The 27,078-nt window shown below is 50.6% G+C and overlaps 1 long non-coding RNA gene across 1 annotated transcript; it reads left to right on the top strand.

The window, feature by feature from the left end:
* The first annotated feature begins 7,181 nt into the window (after nt 1–7,181).
* LOC129143387 (uncharacterized) lies at nt 7,182–17,289 on the top strand. Its single transcript, XR_010149956.1, has 3 exons — nt 7,182–7,336; nt 7,463–14,082; nt 16,985–17,289. It is a non-coding gene; the product is annotated as an uncharacterized LOC129143387 (long non-coding RNA).
* Nucleotides 17,290–27,078: the final 9,789 nt, after the last annotated feature.

Here is a 27,078-nt window from a genome sequence, read left to right as displayed (position 1 = left end):
GGAGGTCTGTAGGATTATGCCTGAGGTTTGAGCACTGCACCAGGAAGTGTCTTTTATCATCCTTGAGTTGGGAGCACTGCACCAGGAGGTGTCTTGCATCACGCCTGAGGTGTGATGACTTTACCAGGAGGCATCTAGGATCATCCTGAGGTGGGAGCACTGCACTGGGAAGTGTCATGGAGCATCCCTGAGGTGGGAGCACTACACTGGGAAGTGTGTTGCATGTTGCATCATCCCTGAGGTAGGAGCACAACACCAGGAGGTATCTTGGATCATTCCTGAGGCGTGGGCACTTCACCAGGAGGTGTCTTCAATCATCCCTAAGGTAAGAGCACTGCACCAAAGGGGTCTTAACTCATCCCTGAGGTGGCAGCACTTCACCAGGAGTGTCTTGAATCATCCCTGGGGAGAGAGCACTACTCCAGGAGGTGTCTTCGGTCATCCTTGAGGTGTGAGCATGGCACCAAAAGGTGTCTTGTATTATGCCTGACATGTGAGCACTGCACCAGCAGGTGTATTAGCTCATCCCTGAGGAGGGAGTACTGCACAAGGAGGTGTCTTGCATCACACTTGAGGTGTGAGTGCTGCACCAGAAGGTGTCTAGGATCATCTCTGAATTGTGAGCACTACACCAGGAGGTGTCTTAGAGCATCCCTTAGGCGGGAGCATTTCACCAGGAAGTGTCTTGCATGTTGCATCATCCCTGAGGTAGGAACACTACACCAGCAGGTGTCTTAGATCTTTCCTGAGGTGGGAGCACTTCACCAGGAGGTATCTTGATTCATCCCTAAGGTAAGAGCAGGGCACCAAAGGGGTCTTGGTTCATCCCTGGTGGGGGAGTACTACTCCAGGAGGCATTGTGGGTCATCCCTGAGATGTTAGCAGTGAACCAAGAGGCACCTTGTATTATGTCTGAGTGTGAGCACTGCACTTGGAGGTGTCTTGGATCATTCCTGAAGGTTGAACACGGTACCAGCAGGTATCTTGGATCATCTCAGAGGTGTGAGCATTGCACCAGGAGGTGTCTTGGATAATTGCTGAGGTGGGATCACTCATCAGGAAGTGTCTTGAATCATCCCTTAGGTGTGAGCACTGTAACAGGAGGTGTCTTGGATCCTCCCTGATATGTGAGCACTGCACCAGCAGGTGACTTGAATCATCAGAGGAAAAAGCACTACACCAAGAGGTGTCTTGGATCCTCCTTGAGGTGTGAACACTGCAGCAGGAGGTGTCTTGAATCATCAGAGGAAAGAGCCCTATACCAAGAAGTGTCTTGGATCATCCCTGAGGTGTGAACATTGCACCTGGAAGTATCTTATCATGCCTGAGGTGTGACCCATGTACCAGGAGGTCTCTTGTATCGTCTCTGAGGTGGGATCACCACACCATGAGGTGTCTTGAATCAGGCACGGCACCAGGAGATCTCTTGGATCATTCCCTGAGGTGGGAGCACTGCACCAGGAGGTGTCTTGGATCATCCCTCAGGTGTGAACACTGCACCAGGAAGTGTCTAAAATCATGCCTGAGGTGTCAGCACTGCACCAGGAGGTGTTTTTGATCATCCCTAAGGTGCAGGCACTGCACCAGGAGGTCTCTTGGATTATGCCTGAGGTTTGAGCACTGCATCAGGAAGTGTCTTTTATCATCCCTGATGTGTAAGCATTGCGCCAGGAGGTGTCTTGCATCATTCCTGAGGTGTGTACACTGCACCAGGAGTTGCCTTGCATTATTCCTGAGGTCAAAGCACTGCATCGCAAGTGTCTTGGATCGTGCTTGATTGTGCCTGACCAGCAAGCGTCTTAACTCATCCCTGAGGAGGGAGTACTGTAAAAGGGAGTGTCTTGGATCATCCCTGAGGTGTGAGCACTGCACCAGGAGGTGTCTTTCATCACGCCTGAGTTGGGAACACTGCACCAGGTGTTTTGTAACATACCTGAGGTGTGAGCACTGCCTTGGATCATCACTGAGGTGTGATCACTGCAGCAGGAGGTGTCTTGGATCATCCCTGTAATGTGAGAACTGCACAAGGAGGTGTTTTCAATCATCCCTGACATGGGAGCCCTGCACCAGGAGATGTCTTGGATCTCCCTGGGGAGAGAGCACTACTTCAGGCAGTGTCTTGGGTCATTCTTGAGGTGTGAGCACTGCACCAGGAGGTGTCTTGGATTATCCCTGAGGTAGGATCACTGCACCGGGAAGTGTCTTGAATCATCTCTGAGGTGTGAGCACTGTAATAGGGGTTGTCTTGGATCCTCCCTGAGATGTGAGCACTGTACCAGGAGGTGTCCTGAATCATCAGAGGAAACAGCACTACACCAAGAGATGTCTTGGATCATGCCTGAGGTGTGAGCACTGTATCAAGACAGGTCTTGGATCATCCCGGAGGTGTGAGCACTTCACCAGGAGGTCTTTGGATCATACCTGATGTGTGAACATTTCACCCAGAAGTATCTTATATCATGCCTGAGGTGTGCCCCATGTACCAGGTGGTGTTTTGTATCATCTCTGAGGTGCAGGCACTGCACCAGTAGGTCTCTTGGATTATGCCTGAGGTTTGAGCACTGCTCCAGGAAGTGTCTTTTATCATCCCTGAGATGTGAGCACTGCACCAGGAGGTGTCTGAAATAATCTCTGAGGTGGGAGCACGGCACAGGGAGGTGTCTTCATTAAACCCCAAGAAGGGACTACTGCACCAGGAGGTTTTTTGGATAACCCTGAAGAGGGAGTACTACACCAGAAGGTATCTTGGATGTTAATTAAGTTGTAACCACTGCATCAGGCGGTGTCTTAAGTAATCTCTGAGGTGGGAGCACTACACCAGAAGGTGTCTTGGATCATCTCTGAGGTGCAGACACTGCACCAGGAGATCTGTAGGATTATGCCTGAGGTTTGAGCACTGCACCAGGAAGTGTCTTTTATCATCCCTAAGTTGGGAGCACTGCACCAGGAGGTGTCTTGGATCATCACTTAGGTGGGAGCACTGCACCTGCAAGTGTCTTGAATCATGCCTGACGTGTGAGCACTGCACCAGCAGGTGTCTTGGCTAATTCCTGAGAAGGGAGTACTGCAAGAGGAGGTGTCTTGCATCACACCTGAGGTGTGAGCACTGGACCAGGAGGTGTCTAGGATCATCCCTGAATTGTGAGCACTACACCAGAAGATGTCTTAGAGCATCCCTGAGGCGGGAGCACTGCACCAGGAAGTGTCTTGCATGTTGCATCATCCCTGAGGTAGGAGCACTACAACAGCAGGTGCCTTGAATCCTCCCTGAGGTGGCAGCACTTCACCAAGAGGTATCTTGAATCATCCCTAAGGTAAGAGCACTGCACCAAAGGGGTCTTGGATCATCCCTGGGGAAGGAGCACTACTCCAGGAGGTGTCTTGAGTCATCCTTGAGGTGTAAGCACTGCACCAAGAGGTGTCTTGTATTATGCCTGAGTGTGAGCACTGCACCAGGAGTTGTCTTGGATCATTCCTGAAGGTTGAACACTCTACCAGCAGGTGTCTTGAATCATCTCAAAGGTGTGAGCATTGCACCAGGAGGTGTCTTGAATCATTCCTGAGGTAGGATAACTGCATAAGGAAGTGTCTTGAATCATCCCTGAGGTGTGAATACTGTAGCAGGAGGTGTCTTGGATCCTCCCTGGGATGTGAGCACTGCACCAGCAGGTGTCTTGAATCATCAGAGGAAAGAGTACTACACCAAGAGGTGTCTTGGATCATCCCTGAGGTGTGAACATTGTACCCAGAAGTGTCTTATCATTCCTGAGGTGTGACCCATGCACCAGGAGGTCTCTTGTATCGTCTCTGAGATCAGATCACTACACGATGAGGTGTCTTGGATCAAACCTGAGGTGCAGGCACTGCACAAGGAGGTCTCTTGGATCATCCCTGAAGTGGCAGCACTACATCAGAAGGTGTCTTGGATCATCCCTCAGGTGTGAACACTGCACCAGGAAGTGTCTTCAATCGTGCCTGAGGTGTCAACACTGCACCAAGAGGTGTTTTTTATCATCCCTAAGGTGCAGGCACTGCACCAGGAGGTCTCTTGGATTATGCCTGAGGTTTGAACACTGCACCAGGAAGTGTCTTATCATCCCTAAAGTGTGAGCACTGAACCAGGACATGTCTTGGGTCATCCCTGAGGTGTGTGCACTGCACCAGGAGTTGTTTTGCATTATTCCTGAGGTCAGAGCACTGCATCACAAGTGTCTTGGATCATGCCTGATCATGACTGACAAGCAAGTTTCTTAACTCATTCCTGAGGAGGGGGTACTGTAACAGCGGGTATCTTAGATCATGCCTGAAGTGTGAGTACTGCACCAGGAGGTGTCTTGAATCATCCCTGAGGTGGGAGCACTGCACCAGGAGGTGTCTTGGATCATCCCTGTGGGTTGAGCACTACACCAGGAGGTGGTTTGGATCATCCCCGAGGTGTGAGCACTGCACCAGGAAGTGTCTTGTATTATGCCTGAGTGTGAACACTGCACTAGGTGGTTTTTTGGATCATTCCTAGGTGTGACCACTGCACCAGGAGTTATCTCGGATCATGCCAGAGTTGTGAGCACTGCATCAGGAGATGTTTTGGATCATCCCTGAGGTGTGAGCACTGGATTAGAAGGTGTTGTGGCTCATGCCTGAGTGTGAGCACTGTATCAGGTGGTTTTTTAGGATCATCCCTAGGTGTGACCACTGCACCAGGAGGTATCTTGGATCATGTCTGAGTGTGATCACTGCACCAAGGGATGTCTTAAATCATATCTGAGTTGTGATCACTGCACCAAGAGGTGTCTTGGGGCATCCCTGAGGTGTAAGCACTGCACCAGGAGATGTCTTGGATCATGCCTGAGTTGTGACCACTGAACCAAGAGGTGTTTTGGAGCATCCCTGAGGTGTGAGCACTGCAACAAGAGGTGTCTGAGTGTGAGTACCTCACGAGGATGTACCTTGGATCATGTCTTAGTTCTGTGGGCACTGCATCAGGATATGTTTTGGATCACCCTTGAGGTGTGAGCACTGCACCAGTAACTGTCTTGGTTCATCCCTGAGTGTGAGCACTGCACCAGGTGTTTGGGGTCATCTATAAGGTGTGAGCACCACACCAGGAGGTTTGTTATATTATGCCTGAGTGTGAGCACTGCACCAGGAGGTATTTTGAATCATGCCTGAGTTGTGAGCATTGCATCAGGAAGTGTTTTGGATCTTCACTGAGGTGTGAGCACTGGACCAGGAGGTCTCATGGATCATCCCTGAGTTGCGAGCATTGCACCAGGAAGTGTCTTGGAGCATCCCTGAGGTGGGAGCACTGCACCAGAAAGTGTCTTGCATGTTGCATCATGCCTAAGGTAGGAGCACTACACCAGCAAGTGTCTTGGATCTTTCCTGAGGTGGGAACACTTTACCAGGAGGTATCTTGAATCACCCCTAAGGTAAGGGCACCACACCAAAGGGGTCTTGGATCATCCCTGAGGAGGGAGCACTACTTCAGGAGGTGTCTTGGGTCATCCTTGAGGTGTGAGCACTGCACCAAGAAGCATCTTGTATGATGCTTGAGTGTGAGCACTGCACCAGGGGTTGTCTTGGATCATTACTGAAGGTTGAGCACTGTACCAGCAGGTATCTTGGATCATCTCAGAGGTGTGAGCATTGCACCAGGAGGTGTCTTGGATCATTCCTGAGGTAGGATCACTGCATCCGGAAGTGCCTTGAATCATCCCTGAGGTGTGAGCACTGTAACAGAAGGTGTCTTGGATTCTCCATGAGGTGTGAGTCCTGCACCAGCAGGCATCTTGAATCATCAGAAGAAAGAGCACTGCACCAAGAGGTGTCTTGGATCATCCCTGAGATGTGAACATTGCCCCTGCAAGTCTCATCATGCCTGAGGTGTGACCCATGCACCAGGAGATCTCTTGTATTGACGCTAAGGTGGGATCACTACACCATGAGGTGTCTTGGATCAAACCCGTGGTGCAGGCACTACACAAGGAAGTCTCTTGAATCATCCCTGAGGTGGCAGCACTACACTAGAGGGTGTCTTGGATCATCCCTCAGGTGTGAACACTGCACAAGGAAGTGCCTTAAATCATGCCTGAGGTGTCAGCACTGCACCAGGAGGTGTCTTGCATTATTCCTAAGGTCAGAGCACTGCATCGCAATGTCTTGGATTGTGCCTGATCATGTGTGACCAGCAAGTGTCTTAACTCATCCCTGAGGAGGGAGTACTATAACAGGGGTATCTTGGATCATGCCTGAAGTGTTAGCATGCACCAGGAGGTGTCTTGAATCATCCCTGAGGTGGGAGCACTGCACCAGGAGGTGTCTTGGATCATCCCTGTGGGTTGAGCACTACACCAGGAGGTGCTTTGGATCATCCCTTACGTGTGTGCACTGCACCAGGAAGTGTCTTGTATTATGACTGAGTGTGAACACTACACCAAGTGGTTTTGGGGATCATTCCTAGGTGTGACCACCACACCAGGAGGTATCACGGATCATGCCAGAGTTGTAAGCACTGCATCAGGAGATGTTTTGGATTATCCCTGAGGTGTGAGCTCTGGACCAGGAGGTGTCTTGGATCATGCCTGAGTGTGAGCACTGCACCACGTGGTTTTTTTGGATCATCCGTAGGTGTGAGCACTGCACCAGGAAGTATCTTGGATCATGTCTGAGTTGTGATCACTGCACCAGGAGGTGCCTTAAATCATGTCTGAGTTGTGAGCACTGCACCAAGAGGTATTTTGGAGCATCCGTGAGGTGTGAGCACTGTACCAGGAGGTGTTTTGGAACATCCCTGAGGTGTGAACACTGCACCAGGAAATGTCTGGGATCATCCCTGAGTGTGAGCACTGCACCAGGAGGTGTTTGGGGTCATCCATAAGGTGTGAGCACCACACCAGGAGGCTTGTTGTATTATGGCTGAGTGTGAGCACTGCACCAGGAGGTATATTGAATCATGCCTAAGTTGTGAGCACTGGACCAGGAGGTGTTTTGGATCATCCCTGAGGTGTGAGCACTGGACCAGGAGGTCACCTGGATCATCCCTGAGTTGTGAGCCTGCACCAGGTGGTTTTTTGGATCATACCTAGGTGTGAGCACTGCACCAGGAAGTATCGCTGATCATGTCTGAGTTGTGATCACTCACCAGGAGGTGTCTTAAATAATATCTGAGTTGTGATCACTGCACCAGGAAGTGTCTTAAATAATATCTGAGTTGTGAGCACTGCACCAGATGGTGTCTTGGATCATCGCTGAGGTGTGACCACTGCAGCAGGAGGTGTCTTGGATCATCGCTGTGGTGTGAGAACTGCACAAGGAGGTGTTTTCCATCATCCCTGAGGTGGGAGCACTGCACCGGGAAATGTCTTGGATCACCTCTGGGGAGAGAGTACTACTCCAGGAGGTGTCTTGGGTCATCTTTGAGGTGTGAGCACACACCAAGAGGTGTCTTGGATCATTCCTGCAGGTTGAGCACCGTATCAGCAGGTATCTTGGATCATCTCAGAGGTGTGAGCACTGCACCAGGAGGTGTCTTGGATCATCCCTGAAAGTTGAGCACTGTACCAGCAGGTATCTTGGATCATCTCAGAGGTGTGAGCATTGCACCAGGAAGTGTCTTGGATCATCCCTGAGGTAGGATCACTGCACTGGGAAGTGTCTTGAATCATCCCTGAGGTGTGAGCACAGTAACAGGAGGTGTCTTGGATCCTCCCAGAGATGTGAGCACTGCAGCAGGAGGTGTCTTCAATCATCAGAGGAAAGAGCACTACACCAAGAGATGTCTTGGATCACGTCTGAGGTGTGATCACTGTAGCAAGAGGTGCCTTGAATCATCCCTGAGGTGTGAGCACTGTACCAAGACGTGTCTTGGATCATCCAGGAGGTGTGAGCACTTCACCAGGATCATCATACCTGACGTGTGAACATTTCACCCAGAAGTGGCTTATGTCATGCCTGAGGTGTGATTCATGCACCAGGAGGTGTTTTGTATCATCCCTGAGGTGCAGGCACTGCACCAGTAGGTCTCTTGGATTATGCCTAAGGTTTGAGCACTGCACCAGGAAGTGTCTTTTATCATCCCTGAGGTGTGAGCACTGCACAAGGAGGTGTCTTAAGTAATCTCTGAGGTGGGAGCCCTGCACAGGGAGGTGTCTTCATTCATCCCCCAGAAGGGACTACTGCACCAAGAGGTTTTTTGGATAATCCTGAGGAGGGAGCACTGCACCAGGAGGTATCTTGGATGATAACTGAGTTTTAACCACTGCAGCAAGAAGTGCCTTAAATAATCTCTGAGGTGGAAACACTACACAAGGAGGTGTCTTGGATCATCCCTGAGGTGCAGACACTGCACCAGGAGGTCTGTAGGATTATCCCTGAGGTTTGAGCACTGCACCAGGAAGTGTCTTTTATCATCCCTGAGTTGGGAGCACTGCACCAGGAGGTGTATTGGAACATCACTTAGGTGGAGCACTGCACCTGCAAGTGCCTTGGATCATGCCTGACGTGTGAGCACTGCACCAGCAGGTGTCTTGGCTCATCCCTGAACAGGGAGTACTGCACAAGGAGGTGTCTTGTGTCACACCTGAGGTGTGAGCACTGTACCAGGAGGTGTCTAGGATCATCCCTGAATTGTGAGAAGTGCACCAGGAGGTGTCATGGAGCATCCCTGAGGTGGGAGCACTGCACCAGGAAGTGGCTTGCATGTTGCATCATCCCTGAGGTAGGAGCACTACACCAGCAGGTGTCTTGGATCTTTCCAGAGGTAGGAGCACTTCACCAGGAGGTATCTTGAATCAACCCTAAGGTAAGAGCACTGCACCAAAGGGGTCTTGGATCATCCCTGGAGTGGGGGGAACACTACTCCAGGAGGTGTCTTGGGTCATCCTTGAGGTGTGAGCACTGCACCAAAAGGTGTCTTGTATTATGCCTGATTGTATTATGCCTGAGTGTGAGCATTGCACTTGGGGGTGTCTTGGATCATTCCTGAAGTAGGATCACTGTCTCAGGGAGTGTCTTGAATCATTCCTGAGGTGTAAGGATTGTTACAGGAGATGTCTTGAATCATCAGAGGAAAGACCACTACACCAAGTGGTGTCTTGGATCATCCCTGAGGTGTGAACTTTGCACCCGGAAGTGTCTTATCATGCCTGAGGTGTGACCCATGTACCAGGAGGTCTCTTGTATCATCCCTGAGATGGGATCACACACCATGAGGTGTCTTGGATCAAATCTGAGGTGCAGACGCTGCACAAGGAGGTCTCTTGAATCATCCCTGAGGTGGCAGCACTGCACCAGAAGGTGTATTGGATCATCCCTCAGGTGTGAACACTGCACCAGGAAGTGTCTAAAATCATGCCTGAGGTGTCAGCACTGCACCAGGAGGTGTTTTTGATCATCCCTAAGGTGCAGGCACTGCACCAGGAGGTCTCTTGGATTATGCCTGGGGTTTGAGCACTGCATCAGGAAGTGTCTTTTATCATCCCTGATGTGTAAGCATTGCGCCAGGAGGTGTCTTGCGTCATTCCTGAGGTGTGTACACTGCACCAGGAGTTGTTCTGCATTATTCCTGAGGTCGGAGCACTGCATCACAAGTGTCTTGGATCGTGCCTGATGGTGCCTGACCAGCAAGTGTCTTAACTCATCCCTGAGGAGGGAGTACTGTAACAGGTGTCTTGGATCATCCCTTGGAGTGCAGCACTACACCACCAGGTGCTTTGAATCATCTCTGAGGTGTGAGCAGCGCACCAGGAAGTGTCTTGTATTATGACTACGTGTGAATACTTCACCAGGTGGTTTTTTGGATAATTCCTAGGTGTGACCGCTGCACCAGGAGGTATCTCGGATCATGCCAGAGTTGTGAGCACTGCATCAGGAGATGTTTTGGATCATCCCTGAGGTGTGACCACTGGACCAGGAGGTGTCTTGGATCATGCCTGAGTGTGAGCACTGTACCAGGTGGGTTTTTTGTATCACCCCTAGGTGTGAGTACTGCATCAGGAAGTACCTTGGATCATGTCTGAGTTGTGATCACTGCACCAGGACATGTCTTAAATCATATCTGAGTTGTGAGCATTGCACCAAGAGTTGTTTTGGAGCATCCCTGAGGTGTGAGCACTGCACCAAGAGGTGTCTTGGATCATGCCAGAGTTGTGACCACTCCACCAGGATATGTTTTGGAACATACCTGAGGTGTGAGCACTGCACCAGGAGGTGTCTTAGATTATGCCTGAGTGTGAGCAACTCACCAGGATGTACCTTGGATCATGCCTGAGTTTTGTGGGCACTGCACCAGGATGTGTTTTGGATAATCCCTGAGGTGTGAGCACTGCACCAGGAAGTGTTTTGTATTATGCCTGAGTGTGAACACTGCACCAGGTGGTTTTTTGGATGATTCCTAGGTGTGACCACTGCACCATCATCATGCCAGAGTTGTGAGCACTGCATCAGGAGATGTTTTGGATCATCTCTGAGGTGTGATCACTGTACCAGGGGTGTCTTGAATCATCCCTGAGGGGTGAACACTGTGACAGGAGGTGTCTTGAATCATCCCTGAGGTAAGAGCACTGCACCAGGAGGTCTTTGGATCATCATACCTGAGGTGTGAACATTTCACCCAGAAGTGTCATATCATGTCTGAGGTGTGACCCATGCACTAGGAGGTGTTTTGTATCATGCCTGAGTTGTGACCACTGTACCAGAGGGTGTTTTGGAACATCCCTGAGGTGTGAGCACTGCACCAGGTGGTGTCTTGGATCATCTCTGTAGTGTGAGAATTACACAAAGAGGTGTTTTTAATTATCCCTGGGGTGAGAGCACTACACCAGGAATTGTGTTGGATCATGCCTGAGTGTGAGCACTGCACCAGGAGGTATTTTGAATCATGCCTGAGTTGTGAGCCCTGCATCATGAGGTGTTTTGGATCATCCCTGAGGTGCGAGCACTGCACCAGGGGGTGTCTTGGATCATCCCTGAGGTGTGAGCACTGCACCAGGAGATGTCTTGGATCATCCCTGAGGTGTAAGCACTGCACAAAGGACTGTCTTGTATTATTCCTGAGTGCAAACGCTGCACCAGGTGTCTTTTTGGATCATTCCTAGGTGTGACCACTGCACCAGGAGGTATCTCAAGTCATGCCAGAGATGTGAGCACTGCATTAGAAGATGTTTTGGATCGTCCCTAAGGTGTGAGCATGGGACCAGGAGGTCTCTTGGATCATCTCTGAGTTGAAAGCACTGTTCCAAGAGGTGTCTTGGATCATGCCTGAGTGTGAGCACTGCACCACGTGGTTTTTTGGATCATCCCTAGGTGTGAGCACTGCACCAGGAGGTATCTTGGATCATGTCTGAGTTGTGATCACTGCACCAGGAGATGTCTTAAATCATATCTGAGTTGTGAGCACTGCTTTGGAGCATCCCTGAGGTGTGAGCACTGCACGAGGTGGTGTCTTGGATCATGCCTGAGTTGTGACCACTGCACCAGGGGGTGTTTTGGAACATCCTGAGGAGTGAGCACTGCACCAGGTGGTGTCTTGGATCATCCCTGTAGTGTGAAAACTGCACAAGGAGGTATTTTCCATCATCCCTAAGGTGGGAGCACTACACCAAGAAGTGTGTTGGATAATGCTTGAGATGTGAGCACTGCACCAGGAGGTGTCTTAGATCATGCCTGAGTGTGAGCACCTCACCAGGATGTACCTTGCATGATGCCTGAGTTGTGTGGACACTGCATCAGGATGTGTTTTGGATCACCCTTGAGGTGTGAGCACTGTACCAGGAATTGTCTTGGATCATCCCTGAGTGTGAGCACTACACCAGGAGGTGTTTGGGGTCATCCATAAGGTCTCAGCACTGCACCAGGAGGTTTCTTGTATTATGCCTGAGTGTGAGCACTGCACCAGGAGGTATTTTGAATCATGTCTGAGTTGTGAGCACTGCATCAGGAGGTATTTTGGATCATCCCTGAGGTGTGAGCACTGCACCAGGAGGTGTCTTGGATCATCCCTGAGGTGTGAACATTGCACCCAGAAGTGTCTTATGTCATGCCTGCAGTGTGAGCACTGCACCAGGATGTCTAGGATCATCCCTGAATTGTGAGCACTGAACCAGGAGGTGTCTTGATTCATCCCTGAGGTGTGAGCACCTCACCAGGAGGTATCTTGGATCATCCCTGAGATGTGAACACCTCACCAGGAAGTGTCTTGGATCATGTCTGAGTTGTGAGCACTGCACCAGGAGGTGTCTTAAATCATCTCTGAGGTTTGAGCACTACACCAGGAGGTGTCTTAAATCATGCTGAAAAGTGACCACTGCACCAGGAGGCATCTTGGATCATGTCTCAGTTGCAACAGGAGGTGTCTTGGATCATCCCTGTGGTATAAGCACTGCACCAGAAGGTGTCTTGGATCAACCCTGGGATGGAGGCAGTGCACCAGAAGGTGTCTTGGATCAACCCTGGGATGGAGGCAGTGCACCAGAAGGTGTCTTGGATCATCCCTGATGTGGGAGCACTGCATCAGGAGATCTCTTGGATCATCGCTGAGGTGTGAGCACTGCACCAGGAGGTATCTGGAATGATTTTTGAGGAGAGTGTAGTGCACGAGGAGGTATCTTGGATCTACCCTGAGGTGTGAGCACTGCAACAGGAAGTGTCTTGGATCATCCCTGAGGTGTGAGCACTGCAACAGGATGTGTCCTCAATCATCCATGAGGGGGGATCACTGCACCAGGAGGTGTCTTGTATCATTGCTGAGGTGGAAGCACTGCACAAGGAAGTGTCTTAGATCAACCTGACTTGTGAGCACTGCACCAGAAGGTGTCTTGGATCATTGCTAAGATGCAAGCACTGCACCAGCAGATGTCTCAGATCGTCCTTTAGGTGGGAGCGCTACATGAGGGGTGTCTTGGATCATCCCTGAGGAGGGAGCACTACACCAGGAGGTGTCTTGGATAATTTCTGAGGTGCAGGCACTGCATCATGAGGTGTCTTGGATCGTCGCTGAAGTGTAAGCACTGCACCAGGAGGTGTTGTGAATCATCGCTGAGGTGTGAGCACTGCACCAGTAGGTGTCTTGGATCATCCTTGGGGTGTGAACATTGCATCAGGAGATGTCTCAGATCATCCCTGAGGTGCAGGCACTGTACCAGGAGGTATCTTGAATCATTTCTGAGGTGCAGGTGCTGCACCAGGTGTCTTGAATCAGCCCTGAGGTGTGAGCACTACACCAGGAGGTGTCTTGATTCATCCCTGAGGTGTGAGCACTGCACCAGGAGCTGTCTTGAATAACTTCTGAGGTGTGACCATTGTACCAGGAGGTGTCCTGTATCATCCCTGTGGAGGGAGCACTGCACCAGAAGGTGTATTGGATCATCACTGAAGTGTGAACACTACATCAAAAGGCATCACGAATCATCCCTAAGGCTTGAGCACTGTACCAGGAGGTGTCTTTGATCATGCCTGAGATGTAAGCACTGCACTAGGAGGTGTTTTGGATCATCCCTAGGTGGGAGCACTACACCAAGAGGAGTCTTGGATCATCTTTGAGGTGGGAGTACCACACCACGAGGTGTCTTGGATCATCCCTGAGGTGGAAGCACTGCACCAGGAGTTGTCTTGGATCATTCCTGAGGTGTGAGTACTGCACCAGGAGGTATCTTGTATCATCCCCGAGGTCAGAGCACTACACCAGGAGATGTTTGGATCAAACCTGACATGTAGGCACCGCACCAGAAGGTCTCTTGGATGATGCCTGAATTGTCAGCACTGCACCAGGAAGTGTATTTTATCATCCTTGAGGTCAGAACACTGCACCAGCAAGTGTCTTGGATTCTGCCTAAGGTGTGAGCACTGCACAAGCAGTTGTCTTGGCTCATCCCTAAGAAGGGAGTACTGCGCCAGGGGGTGTCTTGGATTATGCCTGAGTTGTGAGCACTGTATCAGGAGGTGTCTTGGATCAGCCCTGAATTGTGAGCACTGCACAAGGAGGTGTCTTGGATCATCCCTGAGGTGGGAGCACTGCACCAGGAGGTGTCTTCAATCATCCCTGAGGTGTGAGCACTGCACCAGGAGATGTCTTGGATCATCCCTGAGGTAGGATCACTACACCAGGAGGTTTCTTGGATCATTTCTGAAGTGTGAGCACTGCACCACAAGGTGTCTTGAATCATCCCTGAGGTAGGACCACTACACTAGGAGATGTCTTGGGTCATCCCTGAGGTGTGAGCACTGTACCAGGAGGTGTCTTGGATCATCCCTGAGGTGCAGTGATATGGTTTGGTCATGTCCCCACCCAAATCTCATCTTGAATTGTAGCTCCCATAATCCCCACATGTCATAGAAGGGACCCTGTGGGAGGTAACTGAATCATGGAGGGAGTTACCTCCATGCTGTTTTCATGACAGTGAGTTAGTTTTCAGATCTGATGGTTTTATAAGGAGCTTTTCCCCCATTTACTTGGCACTTCTCCTTCCTGCCATCCTGTAAAGAAGGATGTGTTTACTTCCTTCCACTTTGATTGTAAGTTGTTTGAGGCCTCCTCAGCACCACAGAACTATGAGTCATTTAAACCTTCTTTCTTTATAAATTACCCAGTCTTGGGCAGTTCTTTATAGCAGTGTGAGATCAGACTAATAAACACCCCCATGATTCAATTACCTCCCACCAGGTCCCTCCCATGACACATGGGGATTATGAGAACTACAATTCAAGATGAGATTTGGGTGGGACACAGCCAAAACATGTTATTTCATTCATGGTCCCTTTAAAATATGTCCTCACATTTCAAAACACAATTACGTACTTCCAACAGTCCCCCAAAGTCTTAATTCATTCCATCATTATCCCCAAAGTCCAAATCTAAAGTCTCATCTGAGACAAGGCAAATTCCTTCTGCCTATGAGCCTGTAAAATCAAAAGTGAGTTAATTACTTCCAAGATACAATGGAGATACAGGCATTGGACAAATACACCCATTCCAAATGAGAGAAATTGGCCAAAACAAAGAGGCTCCAGGCCCCACTCAAGTCCAAAATCCAACAGGGCAGTAACCAAACCTTAAAGTTCCAGAATAATCTCCTTCAACTCCATGTCTCACATCAGGTCACGCTGATGCAAGAGGTGGGCTCCCATGGCCTTGGACTGCTTCACCCCTGTGGCTTTGCTTTCACAAGATGGCATTGGGTGTCTGAGGCATTTCCAGGTGCACAGTGCAAGCTGTCAGCGGATCTACCATTCTGGGGTCTGAAGGATGGTGGCCCTCCTCTCACAGTTCAACTGGGCAGCACCCCCATGGGGACTCCCTGTGGGGGCTCCAATCCCACATCTCCCTTCTTCAATGCCCTAGCAGAGGTTCTCCATGAGGGCTTTGCCCCTACAGCAGACTTCTGCCTGTACATCCAGGTACTTCCATACATCCTCTGAAATCTAAGCTGAGGTTCCCAAACCTCAATTCTTGACTCCTGTACACCCACAGGTCCAAGACCACGTGTAAGCCACCAAGGCTTGGGGCTTGCACCCTCTGAAGCAAAAGCCTGAGCTCTATGTTGGCCCCTTGAGCCACAGCTGGAACTCACTATCACCAAATCCCTATACTACACAAAGCAGCAAGGCCCTAGGCCTACCTAGCCCATGAAACCCTTTTTTCCTCCTAGGCCTCTGGGCCTGTGATGGGAGGGGCTGCTGTGAAGAACTCTGACATGCCCTGGAGACAGTTTCCCCATTGTCTTGGTGATTAACATTTGGCTTTTCGTTACTGATGCAAATTTATCTAGCTGGCTTGAATTTCTTCTCCAAAAATGGGTTTTTCTTTTCTATCACATCATCAGGCTGCAAATTTTCCTAAGTTTTATGTTCTGGTTCCCTTTTAAACATAAGTTTTAATTCCAAACCATATCTTTTTGAGTACATAAAACTGAATGCTTTTAACAGCACCCAAGTCACCTCTTGAATGCTTTGCTGCTCAGAAATTTCTTCTGCCAGATACCCTAAATCATCTCTCTCAAGTTCAAAATTCCACAGATCTTTAGGGCAAGGGCAAAATACTGCCAGTCTCTTTGCTAAAATGTAGCAAGAGTCACCTTTATTCAAGTTCCCAAAAAGTTCTTCATCTCCATCTGAGACCACCTCAGCCAGGACTTCATTGTCCACATCACTATCAGCATTTTGGTCAAAACCATTAAACAAGTCTCTAGGAATTCCAACTTTCCTGGAAGACATCTTCCTGTCTTCTTCTGAGCCCTCCAAACTGTTCCAACCTCTGCCTGTTACCCAGTTCCAAAGTCACTTCCACATTTTTTAGTATCTTTATAGCAGTGCCCCACTACCCAGTATCAATTTACTGTTTTATTCCATTCTCATGCTGCTATGAAGAACTGCCTGAGACTGGGTAATTTATAAAGGAAAGAGGTTTAAATTACTCACAGTTCTGCAGGGCTGGGGAGGCCTCAGGAAACTTATGATCATGGCAGAAAGCAAAGGGGAAGCAGGCACATCTTTATGTGTCTGGAGAAGGAGGAAGAGAGCAAAGAGGGAGGTGCCACACACTTTCAAACAACCAGGTCTCCTGAGAACTCATTCACCACCACAAGAATGCAAGGGGGAAATCTGCCCCCATGATCCAATCACCTCCAACCAGCCCACTTCCCCAACACTGGGAATTACAATTCGACATGAGATTTGGTTGGGGACACAGAGCCAAACTATATCAGTGCTTAACCTCATTTGAGTTGTCACACACAACCAGGAGGCTTGAATAACCCACTGCTTCCAGACTAGATGGCTTTCTGTGTGACCCCAAGAGAGACTCCCAGCCTCTGCTGATTCCTATGTAAAGTGTGGGTTGGAACTGGATGGTATCGTAGGATCCTTTAGCTCCATATGATTCTCATGTAAAATTCCACCCAGCAGTCAGGCAAGAGGTGCACTGGGGAGAGGAGGTGGAACCCGGAGGTTGTTGATAAAATCCTGAAATCCCTTGGCTCTTCGCTTCAAACAGGCACCTTCCCAACATCTATGACTCTTTGAACTGCTCATAAAGAGCGCTGATTAATGTGACACTTCACATGCCCACCATGAAATTAGGAAGGCCCTTAGATCTCCTTCAAACCCACGGTGCCGGTGCCTTCGCCCCATCAATCAGAGATGAAACTGTGATTGCGTTGCAAGGAGACGAGGCCATCCTGGAGTTCTGCCATGAAAGAATCGCTGGGACTCAAAGAAGGGGAAAGCAAGAGAAGGAGAGAGGGGGAAAGGGAAAGAGAAGCTGCTTCCAGAAGGAATAAATTTGTGCATGTACTTTGATCCTGCTATGATTTTTATTTGTTTTAGCCACATCCTTTTCACTGCACCACTCAGCTAAAGGTGCTTTAAATTAGATGGCGCTAGGAAACCCTCTTCCTCCCCCCTTCTTCCCCTGCCTGCCACACAGGCCCACAGTCTTCAGTCAGTGTGAGATGTATAATCATGTCATGCTCAAATGTAACTGGAATAAATTGAGACAAATAAACTCAAAGGCACCATATGCATTTAGAATGCTCTTTGCCAGGGTTTCCTAATATGCTTGCAGGCAGCTAACTCTCAACGCAAACAAAAAGTGGCAGTGTTTACCCAGCTTTGCTTTGGAGCATGTTGAGAGCCTCTGACTCACAGATCACTGCTGATTGAATCTGCACATACATTGGTGTTCACTGTCCCCCAGCTAACTTCCTTCCCTCTTCCACACTCCTCCCTTTCCCAGGTGTCCAGGCTGAACAGGGACTTGTTTGGGGTCCTCTGTTTCTCTCCTCTACCTGTCTTCAATAGGATAGCACAAAGATCACAAAGGCCTTGAGAGCAGAGATGGGAAGTGAGAACCGTGTCTCACTGTGAGGACCCCAGGACCTTTGTTCAAACAAAGCAAAGCAGCACCTGGCATGGCCGGCCCGTTCTGCTCAGCATGCAGTAGAGAGCTGCCTACCAGAAACCTCCTCTTTGGTGCTCTTGTTAAAAAAGATGCCTCAGGGCACCTTTAAGGAAGATCTGAAATGAACCTCTTACCTTCTAAAACCTTCTTTCTCGGCCAATCTTGTTCCATGACCAGCCACGTGGCTGTGGATTTACTGGCTCTCTGGACCCTCACCCTCCCATCAGGGTGCCATCTTATCCATGTCTCTGCTTGAGGGACACACATGTCAGCTCTCTGCTCCTGCACTGCCAGGCACAGCCATGATGGTCTCAGAGCCATTGGTCCCCAGCACAGAGGTGAGCTTCAAATGGTACCATGATGATGAAGGTGGTAGGTGCCTAGTAGCTACGGACTTTGGATTATATCCATTTCCAATGATTAACAAGAAGCCCCTTTAATTTTAAGCATGTACTTTTTATTCAGAAATAAGGTCCCACTCTGGCACCCAGGTGGGAGTGCAGTGGTGCAGTCATGGCTCATTGCAGCCTCAACCTCCCAGGCTCACGCGATCCTCCCACCCCAGCCTCGCAAGTAGCTGGGACTACAGGTGCACCATCATGCCTGGCTAATTTTTTAAATTACTATTTTAATAGAGATGGGGTATTGCTATGTTTCCAAGGCTGGTCTCAAACTCCTAACTTCAAGTGATCCTCCCACCTCAGCCTCCCAAAGTGCTGGGATTACAGATATGAACCACTGTTCTGGACCAAGTATGTACATTTATAAATAACACCCATTTTCCTGTGATTTCCTTAGCTTCACTCTATGAACTGCTAGCTTGTCATGCCTCCCTGTCATATTCTCTGACAGTTTCCAGCCTTATGCCCCATGGGTGTCTCTCTCTCTCTCTGTCTCTCTCTGCTTTCTTTAATTCCTCTTTGGCTGCCAAGAGTTCATTTTCTCAGCCTGTGACAGCACCCCATGTTCCCCAGTTTCTTATGGGGAATCACAGCTCCCCTGCTACATTTAGTCTGTTGGGAGCACAATTCCGGGTAATCAGCTTCTACAGCAGAAGTGACAGGGTCTGAGCAGCCTCTCACTAGATTTGGAAGAACTAGAGAGCAGGTCCGGGTGGCCCACCACCCAGCCCCTAATGCCATGCTATGTATGGCACTTCCTGCCCCCTGAGTTTCATTGATTCCACACCTGGCATCCAGCCCTCAAGTCCATTCTGGGAGCATCCTGTCCCTCCCCCAGACAGACACACGCACTGGATATCCTTTCAATAAAACCATCTGGGATGGGATCCAGTCTGGAAGGTAAATCTTAGAAACCTTTCCCTTGTCTTCTTACACATCTCTTTGGAATTCTTACATCTCAGATCAATTCTGCTAGTTAACACTTCCCAGGAAAGTCACCATCCCCTCTGACGTCAGAATGTATCAGGAGAGAGTCTGTGGCAGGGACAGTAACATTCCTCAGCATTCAACCCAGTCTCCACATTGTCCTGCGTTCTTACCACACAGCCAGAGCAGGAGCATGTGACTGGTTCTGGACCAGTTTGGGCAAGAGTGGTGTGTGTCACCTCTGGGCCAAAATATAGAAGAAAGAGTGCGTGAGCCCCCAGGGGTCCCTTCTGCTGCTCTACTCTCCCAGATGGTAGAGTCTCGATCAGCCTGGGTCCTGGGTGTCTCGGTAGAGCAGAGCCCCTGCCGACCTCCACAAAACACGTAGCCTGAAAAAGAAGTCAATCTGTGCTGGGTCAGTTTCCAGGACACCAGGATTGGCTCCAACGCGTTCCTAATATCAGTAATTTCTATGTCTTGGCTAAAAATACCTTGCCCTCCCCAAGGAGACAAAAATACTCTCTATATGTCCTTCTGGAATTTTTCAGTTTTTTTTTTATTACACCTAAATCTTTAACGCAGCTGGAATGTATTGTGTGTATGGAATGCATTGTACATATGAAATGTATTGTACGTATGGAATGTATTGTACGTATGGACTGGCAGAAAGATGTTACTTTTTAGGTAACATGGTTTTCCCTATGGATAGCCAGTGATCTAAAATCTTGTATTCAATTCTCCCTACTTATTTGAAATGCCACACATATCAAATGATAAATTCTGCCACATACAGTCTCCAGATCTGGAATCTCTGCACAGGGATCAGTGCACTAACTGGAATTACAGTGCCTGTTGTCAGTTTTGGGGAAGTTACTTAGCGTGTTCACCAATTCTCCTCGAGCCAGTGCCTACTCTGGACATTCATGATACAAAAGGGCAGGGCTGCATTCCAGGTGAGCGTGTGTAGGAAGGCATGAGAAACCTTGCAGGGAGCAGACACTGGGGGGAGGTCGGGGAGGGCCAGACGGACCAAAGTTTTCCTGAGAAAGGTCAAGGGGACTTGCCAAGCCCACCTGATGGACAAAAATTGAGAGCAGAAGAGGGCAGAGCCCATCGGCCCCTGAAAATCTCCAGCTCCAGGACCAAGAAGCAGAGTCCTGGAGGCACCATCCCTCATGCCAGGACATCGCTTGAGACTGTTGAGAGGCACAAGCCCAGAGGCCGGGCGCGATGGCTCACACCTGTAATCCCAGCACTATGGGAGGCCGAGGTGGGCAGATCACGAGGTCAGGAGATCGAGACCATCCTGGCTAACACAGTGAAACCCCATCTCTACCAAAAATACAAAAAAAAAAAAATTAGCCAGGTGTGGTGGCACGCACCTGCAGTCCCAGCTACTCCGTAGGCTGAGGCAGGAGAATAGTTTGAACCCGGGAAGCAGAGGTTGCCCTGAGCCAAGATCATAGCACTGCACTCCAGCCTGGATGACAGAGCAAGACTCCATCTCAAAAAAAAAAAAAAAGAGAGAGAGAGAAAGAGGCACAAGCCCAAATCAGACCCGCACTGCTCTCCGGCACCTTCCAGACACTGATAGAGGCCTGGGCCATGGTCCACGCGGGGGACTGAGCGTGGCAAGAGCAGCTGCAGGTGCAGCCATTGTTGGCCAGTATCCCAGGAAACCCCATGCTGGCAGCCCACAAAGCCATGGACTGACGACTTCCCTTTTCAAGATCAGCTGTGTCTTCTCTTCCTCAGGCCACCACTCTTTCCAATAACAGGGTAGAAAAAAACCCTTGATTTAAAAAAAGGCAACAGGACATGCTGGGCAAGTTAAATCACTTAATATTTCAAAATATTATTCAACCACAATAATTGTAGTTGTCTAAGAGAATCTGCATTTGTGTGGTTCCTTAAACTGTACTCTTTTTTTAATATAATTTTTTTTGAGACAAGGTCTCACTATGTTACCCAGGCTGGTCTGAAACTTCTGGGCTCAAACGATCTTCCCCGCTCGGCCTCCCAGAGCACTGGAATGACAGGCATGAGCCACCACGCCCAGCCAAATTGTAGCCTTTCTTCCTGTCTTTAAAATTCACTTGACTTCCCATTCAAAATGGCAGACTGAAGCGTTTACATCTTCTGCCACAAATCCCATTAAATTAACAAAGTAAGTATGGAACTGTGAACATATTTCCTAGAGCACTAGAAATAGAGAATGTTGCCTAATTCTGGAGGATGTAAGTAGAGCCCATCACACCGATGCCAGAACAAAACGGAGGGAGAAGCCAAGGGCAGCACCGGCGTGGGACGGGCTTTCCCTGAGGAGCCTCAGCAACAGCTCATGCGTGGCAACATTTGTGACTTTCAGCAGGAAGGGGCATGGGACTGTGATGGGGCTCAGAGCAGACCTCCTAGGACCTCTAGAATAGATATAGAGAGCTTGGCTGAACCACCCACCCTGCCCCCAACCAGGCTTCAGCTAGCGACAGCTCCCTAAGTCATGGGGTGACCTGCCTGGGAGCCATAGTAAGAACCTGCGGCCACAAAAAGACACACGGAGTGCCCAGTCACCAGCTTGACAAAGGAAGGAAACAAAGGCTTGGGAGGGTGGCAAAGTCACCCCAGGATAAAGCCTCCTAGGACATCCTAACATCCAGGATATTCCAGTAATTTTGCTTAGTAAAAAGTGACCCAAGAATTGCAGTTCAGGAACCAGGGGATCCCACAGGGCCAACCTCTCCCTCGGCCCCACTGAGCTATTGGCTGAACAAGCACAAGCCCCAAGCTCCATTCTAGGCAAGGGGAAACACATCCTGCTCCTTGGAGGAGCCTGAAAATGTACAATGTGTCCAGCGGAGTCCAGGGCAACTCCAGTCCACGAGGCTCGAGTGGTACCGATGAGCCAGGTGTCAGCCCTCACTTCCTTCCCCTTCCCCTGGCCGAAGCACCTTAGAGATAGGGCAAACTGATCACTTGTGCCCAACAAATGAAGGCCAATGGGTGGCCTGAGCCCCCAGTCAGCACCGCCCAGGAGCCTGGACAGCCAGCTGCTGGGGTTCACACACCCGCTCAGGAGGGAGGGCACGCGTGCCCATCAGTTCTGCCTGCCTGCCCCTGGGGGCTGCACCGTGACCAACTCCAGCCTCCCGGGTCATCTGCCACTCCAGCCATCCAAAAGAACTGCCAAGAAAGGGGAGCTTCAGCCAGCTCTTGAGGTGGGAAGTGACGGGTTCCAAATTGCCTTTTAGGAAAATATGCACCAAGAAAGGATTGGACCAGGCTGGATAATTCCTTTGCTTGGGATCTCAGGGGATGAGGGGTTCGGGAAAGCCCGAGTTTTCAGGGAGGTGCGGATTCGAATCTCAGCGCTGACTCTGACAAGCTGTGTGACTTCAAACAACAACCCACCCGCTTTCTGTCCAATAGGGACGGAAACGCCACCTGGCCAGGCCCTTCAGGGATGTGACCGCAGTGGGCCCAGCCTGGGGCAAATGCTGTGAGATGGCACCACATCATGTTGGCATGGGCTGCAGCCCCTCGTGAACATTTCCTTTTGGTCCTTGTTAGCTGGTGCCTTTGGGTGAGTTTCATGGTGGTGTCTCATGGTGAGTATCAAGCACGGCAGCAGGGAGCCCCCTCCACCCACCCCACTCCCCCAGGACTCCAGGCTCCCCTCTCACCAGTTGTACAGAGAAGACATCAGCCCACAGAACCATGTGCTGTGTAAGCTCCTCACTGCAAACACCCCCAAAGGTCAGAGACCAGGGGACCCACAGGAGAGCGAGAGGCCTCCGCCTCTGAGGTCAGGCCTCTGACCATGGCCATGGGTGCTGTGATGCCCTGCGTGGCTCTCCTCCCCCGGGAGGCCCGCCCGGCTCAGCTCTGTCTATGGGGAAGGCCACAGAGCTCCGGGGGCTGGCTTTCCTCAGCCCCGAGTAATTACAGACATGTGTCTGCACATGTCACTGGTCAGACTCCCACGACCCTGCAGTAGATCCTCATTAACCCGGGGACTCAAGGACTCTGAGAGGAGCAAGGGGCCGAGAGGAGAGAGGGAGACCTGGGCGCTGGCAGGGATGGGGAACCTGCAGAGAGGCCCAGACGTCCTGTGCCCATGCTGATGGGCAAGGTATGCCACCTGCCCCGCGAATGACGAAGCGGGAGCCTGCCGCGGGACCAGGGATGGGCGCGGGGAGCCTGAGCAGAGCAGGTTGGGGAGCCACAGAGAAGAGTTTATGAATCGGCGTCCAGCCCCCTCCCCTCTCCCTCCTGAGCACGGCTATTAAACCCCTTCTGGCCTCCAGATGCACAGTCTGCAAGCTATTTCCCTTTTGTTATTTCAAGCTCAGGGCCTTGATCTTTTGCCACTTTGGAAGAAGCGGAGAAACAAAGGGATCTGGTGCTGTTGCTTAATAGCGCGGCTGGCTTGGCCCCACTGGGCCGGCATGTGTCTGATGCTCTGTGCCGTCACTGCAGAGCCATCCCTTTGATGGGAGCAAGGCAGGGACCCGGCCCAGGAGCCCTCTGAGAGCCGCTCAGCAGCTCCCTCTCCTGTTCCCGCAGGCCTTCACCTCATGCATGGGGAGCCGGCCCACTGTCTTCTCCTCACCGCTTAAGAGTGGCCGCTTAGAGACAAGAAGTAGATAATGCAGAGCGCTTGGGGTCCCCAATGGATTGGAGCACAGTGCAACCAGTCACCAGGGCTGCTGGGCCCTCGACTGCACTTCACTCAAGCTGAAGGTGCAGCGTCCCCTGCAGGTCGTGTTAGCCCCCTACCCTCCTGCAGCATGTCAGGAAGAGCACTGAACTAGGAGTCTGAAGGCCTGCGTTCCAGTTGCCTGCATGCCCCGGGGCAGGCTGAACCTCTGCTTGCCTGGTTGGCTTCTGTGGCACTGGCTCTGAATTCAGGGCTGGGCCCAGATGGGGACGCAGCAGACACTTGCTGAATGATGAAAATCCCAGCTCTGCCATGAGGAGCCATGTGACCGGGGCCAGTTCCTTTTATTCTTCATTCCCTCCCTCCTGTATTCACACACCCCATAAGAACCCTGATCACCTGCTCCATGCCAGACAGTAAATGGATGCCACCCCTGCCCTCAATTGTCATTAGTGTAACAAGGGCTGTGACAGAGACCCTGATGGAAGGACATTGGGGTGCCCACCAGAGGGAGGAATGGGCGTCAGGATGGCAGCTTCCCAGGCTGACACCCACCTGAGCCCAAAGGATGGAGGGAGTTTCTCAAGTGAAGGAAAAAGGAAGACCAGTTCAGGCAGAGGATGAAGCCTGGGGGTACCTGGAGACACAAGAGATTGAGGACATTTGGGGACCACTCAGGAGCCCATGTGGCTAGAGCAAAAACCTCAAAGAGGCAGAAAAGAAGATTTACTAAAGGGGACTGTGCATCCCCCTGAGAGCCCAGGAGCCATGCAGGGCAGACAGTAGGGAGGGGACCCACCTGCAAAGTGTGAGAGGCTGACCGGCCAGTTGGGGGGCTGCAGGCAGCAGCTACTGCAGAGGCTGCTGTACCCCAAAATGGGAGGGGGGCCACAGCCGAAGAGGAGGGGGAGGCAGCTCTGAGAAGAACGGGGAAGAACAGTCACCAGGACCTGGGACTGCACACCCCTGAGCAGGTGGTGGCATGCGGGCCCCTCCAGACAAGGTGCCTGGCAGGAACATGAGTGCCATCTGGGAGGGGCTTTGCTTTGGCAGCACTTAGTTTACCATGACTGAAACAGGTGGCAGGAATGACCAGGCAGAGGGCAGGCGGATACAGCCAGCTGGTGTCAGACGTCAGGAGGGCCGTCGGGGCCAAAGGCAGGGGAGGAGGCCACAGCAAATGTGGGGAAGCAGAGCCTGGAAATGGAGGGACCCAGGGCAGCCTCCACACTCAAGGGCCAGGCTGCAAAGTGGAAAGGTCCGCAGAATGCCAGGATAAGGTCTTGGAGACTGGCGTGGCCCATCCTGGGGAAACAGAGTCACCTGTCCCCCTGCTGCTACTGTGGGAGGGGAAGGTCTCAAGATACACGACCACAGGCTCCCACCACGGAAACACTCTTGCCCACACCGTGCTCCTGCAAACCCGCTCCTCACCCCACATTGTCCCAGGCCTGAGGGTGCAGGCTGTGGCCACATTTTCCCGAGCCACAGGCCTGTGCAGTGGGATCCACAGAAAAAGCCTTTCCAGATGCCTTTGGTTTGCACAAGGTGCTGCCACTCTCAGATCAAAGGGGACAAAGCCCTGGGCTGGGAGTGAAAGGCCTGAGCCAAGTCTGAGCTCTGCCTCTGGTACACCAGTGACCATATCTTTCAGCCTCTTTCACTCTGCTGGATGTTAACACACATGAGCACACCCATAGAGGGCTGGTGCAAGTATCAGTTGGGTATGGAAAGGAATGCTTTGTTCATTGTTAAAATAACATGAACATTAAGGATGTTAAGAATGTTTAAGTTCATCATCACCACCACCATCACTATCATCACCACTACCATCACTATCATAATCACATCACCATCACTGTTACCATCACCAACACCATCACTGTCACCATCACCATCACTGTCACCATCACCATCACCACCATCATCGCCATCACTATCACCATCACCTTCATCACCACCACCATCACTATTACCATCATCATCACCACCAACACCATCATCACCACCATCGCTATCATCACAACCACTGTCATCACCATCACTATTACCACCACCATCACCATCACCACCATCACCATCACTGTCACCATCACCATCACCACCACCATCATCACTGCCATCACCACCATCACCATCACCACCATCACTATTACCACCACCATCACCATCACCACCATCACCATCACTGTCACCATCACCATCACCACCATCACCATCACCACCATAATCACCATCACCACCACCATCACATCACCACCATAATCACCATCACCACCATCATCACCGTCACTTTCACTGTCACCATCACCATCATCATCACTGCCATCACCACCATCACCATCACCACCATCATCACCATCACCACCACCATCATTACTACCATCATCACTATCATCACAACCACCATCACTACCATCACTATTATCACCACCACCATCACTGTCATCACCACTATAATCACCATCACTGCCATCATCACCATCATCATCACCATCATCACCATCACCACCATCACCACCACCACCATCACCACCACCATCATCACTATCATCACAACCACCATCACCACTACCACCATCATTATTACCACCATCATCACCATCACCACCATCACCATCACCATCATCACCATGACCATCACCATCACCATCACCACCATAATCACAATCACATCACCTTCATCACCATCACCACCATCATCACCATCACCATCACCACCACATCACCGTCATCACCATCACCATCACCACCACATCACCGTCATCACCATCACCATCACCACCACATCACCGTCATCGCCATCACCATCACCGCCATAACCATCATCACTCTCAAGTGGTCTTCCTGTGACAGAGAACATGCAACTCTCTGAGTCAGCCCATCTCATTTATGGACAGTTTTGCTAATAGAAAGCTATTTGCTTCTTTTGTTTGTTTGTTTGTTTCCATTGTAATTCGCCTTCCCATCTATGTGGTCTGTTGGGTGTTGCTAGAATGGGTGTTGGATAATTTATTATTTTTAAAAAAACAGGTTTCTTTAGCCCATGGTTGTACAGGCTGGGAAGTTCCGGGGAATGGCAAGCTTCCCCCACCTCTCTCTGGGAGTCACAGCAAGGAGACCCTGCCTCCCTTCTCCCCCTGTGATCAGGGTGTAGGGCGGTGTGACACAAAGTCCCTGCTTTGTGTCTTTTCAAACACAAA

Source organism: Pan troglodytes, chromosome 13 (assembly GCF_028858775.2).
Source record: "Pan troglodytes isolate AG18354 chromosome 13, NHGRI_mPanTro3-v2.0_pri, whole genome shotgun sequence".
In the NCBI taxonomy this organism is placed as follows: domain Eukaryota; kingdom Metazoa; phylum Chordata; class Mammalia; order Primates; family Hominidae; genus Pan; species Pan troglodytes.
This window is presented reverse-complemented; position numbering and strand designations above follow the sequence as displayed.